Below are 6471 nucleotides of genomic sequence, written 5' to 3' on the forward strand. Positions count from 1 at the left end.
CCGTAACGACGACAACACTGCGACGGCCTTGGGATTAAGCCTGACTTCGGATTAATGTGACATTGTTAAACGATATGCATTTCAACAGTAGTCTGCTATAGGCTAGGCATTAACGATTTCAACCTGCACTCGATATGTGCGACGCGATCCGCCGGCTACCTCGATTAAGAATTGATGCAGACCCTACGCCTTATGCAAGTCGATCTCATGCGAAGCAATCGGACAGTAGCTGCTTGTGACGCGATTTGAGCCATGTCTTCGGAAGTCGATCAATAATATTAATTGTTGCTGTTCAACGTCCCAAAACCCCCATAGTGGAGGGCTCCGGAAATTTTGATCATCTGGTGTTCTTTAACGTGCACCTAAATCTAAGTAAACGGGCCTCCAGCACCTTCGCCTCCAACGAAAATGCGGCCGCCGCGGCCGGGATACCACCTAGTGACCGGCGCGCTTGTCGAGCACCTTAACCACTAGACCACCGGGGCTGGCACAAAGTCGATCAAAGGTTTTGTAATTTCAACAGTATGCATCTCGGAGGCATACCAGGCACTATATACTCGATGGACAAGTTCGGGTGCCACGATATTGATGAAGCTGTGCACAAAAGACACATTAACTAACACAGAAAGACGCAAACACAAGCGGTGGAATCTAACGAACACAACTCACGTGGTGAGGCACGTTGATTACACTGGCGTCTACGCTGTAGCTCAGTGCGTGCGACGTAACACCGGCACTCAGGTTACAGCAAAGACACCACTTCTATAGAAACGAGGTGTAAGCAGCGTACGTTGGCATATTTTCTTGCGCGAACTTCTGATGTCACCTTTCACCTGAAGCACGTATATCCCCTTTTTCATTTTTGTATGACATCCCGGCAAAACGATTCATCCTTTAGGGCCAACGTGTATTCCGGCCGATTCAATCCCCTTTACAATTTTTCAGACATAAGAAAGCCGTGTTTCCAACAACCCTAAGCACGCTATACTCAGTCATTTTCCGGCGTCGCAGTAAAGATGCAACCGCGTCAACCTTGGCGAACACTAAGTGGTCTAGGGTTGCGCACTTTTGCTTAACACTAGCTCATTGCGACAATGCTGTTCAACAGTCGATCGATCAATTACTTACAGAATTGTCCTTGCATTCTGGCACAGAGCGTCGTTCCTTCGTTTACAGGGGAAAGTGTTTCACTGTTCGGGTACGGGTGCACTGATCACTTATATGTTACAACGGTCGCATGAAAAGCGCCCAAGCCGACGCTTGTTCGGTGTTCGTCACTCCGCTTCACTTTTCAGTCAATCGGTTCACTCACGTCATGACACGCCGCCGAAACGGTGCGCTCGGCGGGCGAGAAATTCGGGCCACCGAAACACAGATAACACAGGGCCCGTATTCTCAAACGATCGCAAAAGGCGATAGTATCGCGTTTGGTGACGTAGGATTTGATGCGTTCAGTAAGTAAAAAAAACACTTGCCTGTGATGTCATTGCTGCAACTGGCCGTTGGTATTACGAATGTCTCACAACACAGGAGTGAGCGCACCTACGAGCGCAGAGCAACCCGAGTGCGGCGTTTTCGAGCGTGTGCTGCTGCTTCAACGCAGTGGCCAGGCTTGGCCAGCTTGGCTGTGGCTACTTGAAGTATAAGACGTGTTGAAAGTGCTTTCAACGTTTTTTGTTCGATTATTTAATGCATAGTATAATATTTAAAGAATGCAACTTTGCGTGAAACGTATTTTCGTTGAGAGTTTAACACGGCGTACTCGGAGAGTTCAGCTGTAGCGTGCCGCCGCAGCGACATCGTCTCAAGATCTCAACATGTTTGCCGGCTCGCGATAAGCCACGCGAGCAACGCACGGTTCATGTTCCCTGGGACGTTCAACCCACGAAAAAACACGCGCTGGCAAAGAACGAGTGCTGATAACACCCCAAGGTAATGCTCGATGAAAGCTTCAGCGTAAAAAATGCTGCGTATATCCACCGAGGATTGAATACTAGAAAGCTACCGCCTACGTCACTGAATGCTAGACTTCACCACGAACCGACGTTAACGGTGCCTTCTGTTATTGCAAATATGTCGAGAGCACCGTCGAGCACCATGAGCGCAAAATTGACGTCGGCGGAATTACCAGATGGCGCCCTAACTTTTCCGGTTTGCTCAATAGCCAATCAGGCGCGCACCAAAGGCGATACTTTTGCGAATTGTCGCCTTTTGAGAATACGGGCCCAGATAACACACGGAAAAGCAAAACACGAGAACTAGAGGTACGCGTATCACGGCAGACATGTGGAAGCGCGCCTTAGCTTGACCGTGGTGAACACCGTCATTTCCTAGGGGGCGCCAGTGAAGAGACATAATTTAATAAGAATGAAGGCAATTGTCTTTACTTCGCGCCGTAAATCTGGTTTAAAGGCTAGCTCGGAATAATATTCTGTTCAGTAAAACAGAGCTCGTCGTGTTTCGTTTTTCAACTTTTATAGAGTGTGTCGCCTGCTCACCACATCGCGCTTTAATCGCAGCTCACGTGACCCAACTTGCTGGCGTCCACGGAGGAAGGAAAGAGAGGAGAGGGCATGCCCTCTCCTCTCTTTCCTTCCTCCGTGGAAAAGTGTGGAGGAAATGACGTCATGGCGGCCATATTCACTGGGCACAATGGCGGCGTTTTGTTATTGATGTGGTGCGGTGCGGCATCGGTCCGGCGGTTCAGCGGCGGTGTGCGCGTTTTCGTGGGCCTCGCACCTAACCGTGGCGTGCTGCAGTTGTACGACAGCATCCATTCTTTGTGCCGCATTGTTAGCTACGCGGTGTTCTCCCGGTGGTGGCTGTAACCAGAATTCTGAACTAGAAAGCGTGGAACGAGCGCGCGTATGCGTACTTACTTTGGATTTGCAGTGTCCAGCAAAATCATGCTGAAGAGCCATCATAGAAGATAGCAACTGTGCTCCAGAATCTGTTCAATGAATGCCTTGCAGGTCAGTCACAGTTATGCGGTGTTGGTAATTATGACAGCGGACGATGCATTTGCGGCCCGCAGGTCCTTATTCAAGACTGTAATTGAATCTTGTTTTTCATGTTCCTTTACAGTTACAGCATGCTTGTGCGTAGTACCTGTTCTGCTTCGCTTAAGATGCTCGCTTTTCGCAGTATTGTCTGTATTAGAGCAAAACTCGTTAAAATGTCTACTCACACCTGCATAAGGTCACCAGGTGCACCTCGTTGAATGCGCGTCGGACAAAGCCGTTCGAACGATGGTGACCAAATGATTTTAGAACTCAAGACAGAAGGAGCAAAACACATTTTAATGACACTTATGACAAGTACAAGTACGGAGGAAAATTGTGAAGTACACATCGAGCGCCTTCTCTCTCCTGTTCTCAAATAACTAGCCACTTATCCCGGAGACATCTTCCCTCGCATTCGGCTGGCTTTCCCCGCCGTCCTTGGCGGCTGTGTCCGCGCGTGATCCATCCGGGAGACCTTTTCCCACGCATTCCTTCGGCTGGCTTTCCCAGCTTTCGTCCTAACGCGATCCTCGCCTTTAAGTTATCCGTAGGTACCAGTGCGCGTGATCCACACCAAAGACATCTTCTCACGCACCTTCAGTTGGTGTTCGCTGCTTCGTCCTAATGAAATCCTGGCCTTTGGGATATCCGTTGAAAACAGTACGCTTCGGACATAAGGGAAGCGAAAACAAGGAGGCCGCCGCAACCTCAACGGGCTGTCACGTATACATGCTCCACCCGACGCCGATTTTAGTGGCATAACTACGGGCCTCCGGGTTTATTGCAGAGAAGACATGTTTTGTATCGCCGTGCCTAGCTCACAGCCTGGCCGAAAGTTCCATAACGCCCAAAGGAGAAGCGTAAAAGAAAAGCGGTCTGAAAGAAGCTGTACAAATTTCGGCGCCTGGTTCGTTGCGCGGCAATGAATTGGCTGGTCCGACATAACATCTTTATTTTCACAAGAAACTGTTCAAATAAAAAAAAAAACCTAACGTGCAACTAGCGGAGTTTATTGTAAACGGCGGCAGTGCAAGAGTACAATACCCAGACGGAGAGATTTCGTCAGCCGTATCGCGGCAGAACAGCGCGTTAAAATCCGTTCAGTTGGTTTCGGATAGCACCGGCGCCGCGCAGCCCACGTGCTTTTCGAGCCGGAGAGAGAGTCGCGCCTTTCGCTTCACATTCGGATGTAAACAAGAGAGGAGAATTTGCCCAGTCAATATGGCCGACTTCCGGCTTCACCACGGCTTCACAACGAGTGACGTCAGGGCCTCTCCTCAGTATATTCTTTCCTCCATGCTGGCGTCGTACTAGAACAGGGGAGTGCTCGGAACGAGCTTCGGAAAGCGAAGCCCCAACAGGGTCAATCCGCCTGTGGCGCTGCGATCGGTAGTCTGCAATGTGCCATCGTTTAAGAGTTGCGCGCGGCTCCGCCGTAGTGGTGCAGGGGCAGAATGCCCATTTCCCACTCAAAAGGCCCGGGTTCGAATCACAGCTATAGATGGCGCAAAAATCCGTAAACAGGGGTGCTATTCTGGACATTGTCAAATTCCGCCATGTTGATGATTTGATTGGTCACGCGAAGTCGTTCGCATTGTAGCGCTGCAATGGCGTTACGACACAGGAATCCGCGATGACGTAACGTGCCAAAAAATAGTAAATTTTTTCCGAAGCAACGCTTCGCCGTACTCTGTCATGTAGAAATAAAGGTTTGGGTGAAAGAACGAAACCGAAATATGGTACTCAGCTGTGCCTACGGTCAACTTGCGGTTTATCGAAACTACTGCTCGCTTGACGAAGAGCCGCCATGTCTGCAACACGATTGGACATTGCACTGATGGCGCCCATTGCGTAACAGGATCTCACTTTTTGTAGCGTCAAATTGACGTTGCGTGACGTTGCATCCTGCCAAATTTGCAGCTTAAAATGTGAGAACGATGAAGTGCCCAAAATTGGCCGCCATATTGTTGTAAATTGAGTTGCTTGTTCGATGTGCGGCCTCACATGCGTATGTGTAGATGCCATTCCGTGAGCTATTTTACAAGCATGTTTTCGGTTAGTAATATTATAAAGTGTTGTACATGAAGCTTGCTTGTTAAAAAGAAAAGGTATTGTTTAATTGGCTTGTTCGAATTTGCGGTTCTCGCCGCAAGAGAACGCTAGATAAGCGAAGAAAAATGGCGCTGCCCTTTGTTGTGTAGTGGCTGGAGCTGCAGGAAGCATCGCGAGTACTGCGATGCTTTTGTGATGACCGATCAATTATTTCAACTGTGGTGCCGGCTGACGAAGGACACTGTGCGATGGCTGTGCGGGGAGCTTCGCCAGGACCTGGAGAGGCGGCGTACGGACACGAGAACAGCCCCGACCGTTGTTGTTTTTGTTGAGCTACAAGTGCTTTGCGCCCTTCGCTTGTTCGCCACCGGCAGTTACCACGACGCGATCTCGAACAACGAGGACGTGCCGACGAGCTAGTCCAGTGTGGGTCTCACGATTCATGCTGTCATGGAAGCGATCGTCGAGCGCCTCGGCAATGAGTGGATCGCCCTCCCTGCCAAAAGAAGGCTTTGTCCACATAGATGCAGATTTGAAGGCTGCGTTGAGGTGGTCGACGACACGTTCTTGTGCATAAGTGGGCCGTATGAAAAGGACGATGGCAACAAGGCTGCTTACTTTTGCCGCAAGAACTTTTACCCCTCAGCGTCATGGTGGTGAGAACAAATTTCATCTTATTCAATCTTGCGCATGCTGTTAGTAGAATGCAAATGAGGAACGTCAAAACAGCTTTTCGCCACTCTCCAGTATTTTACGACATTTGCCGCGGCTCCAACTGCAGTGATAGAAAAGAACGCAGTAGTCGCGGTAAACGAAGTTTCCGTCACTATTTAGTTTTGGCAGGGGTGACGCGACACCATAAAAAGTTCATCGAGCTGATATTTGATCGTGGTAGCTTTTAAGAAAACATAATGCATGAAAGGAAATCAAACGTGCTGATTGCGCTCTACTTTCATAACAGTGATATGCAGACTTGCAGTAACTGCCACATATGAAATGAAAGATACGCTGTCGAAGCTGCGCTCCGAAAGCAACTCGAGAGAAATAAGCGTTGGACCACACAGTTACAGTTGTTCTGCATTGTAGCTGGTTGTATTGCTGTTGCCGACTTCCTTCCAATTGAAACAACACTCTGCAGGTATGTGACCAACCCAGCCGATGACTGCCCTCGCCCGGGCCCCGTGCACGAGCGCCTTATGGGGAAGACATCCACCGTGAGCCAGGACGGGCAGTGGACGCCGTGGCCAGGTTGGTGAATCTGCTTGGTATGCAAGCGTGAGAATGCTTGTGTGGTGTCTTAGTGTAGCAAAAACATTATTCATGGTAATTTTATACACGCTGCATGGTTCTTAACTACTCAGTCTCTTTGTCCAAATTTCTGCCCCGTATGTTATTACTGGCAGCTACCTTGGTCGAA

Source organism: Rhipicephalus sanguineus, chromosome 7 (genome assembly GCF_013339695.2).
Source record: "Rhipicephalus sanguineus isolate Rsan-2018 chromosome 7, BIME_Rsan_1.4, whole genome shotgun sequence".
NCBI lineage: Eukaryota > Metazoa > Arthropoda > Arachnida > Ixodida > Ixodidae > Rhipicephalus > Rhipicephalus sanguineus.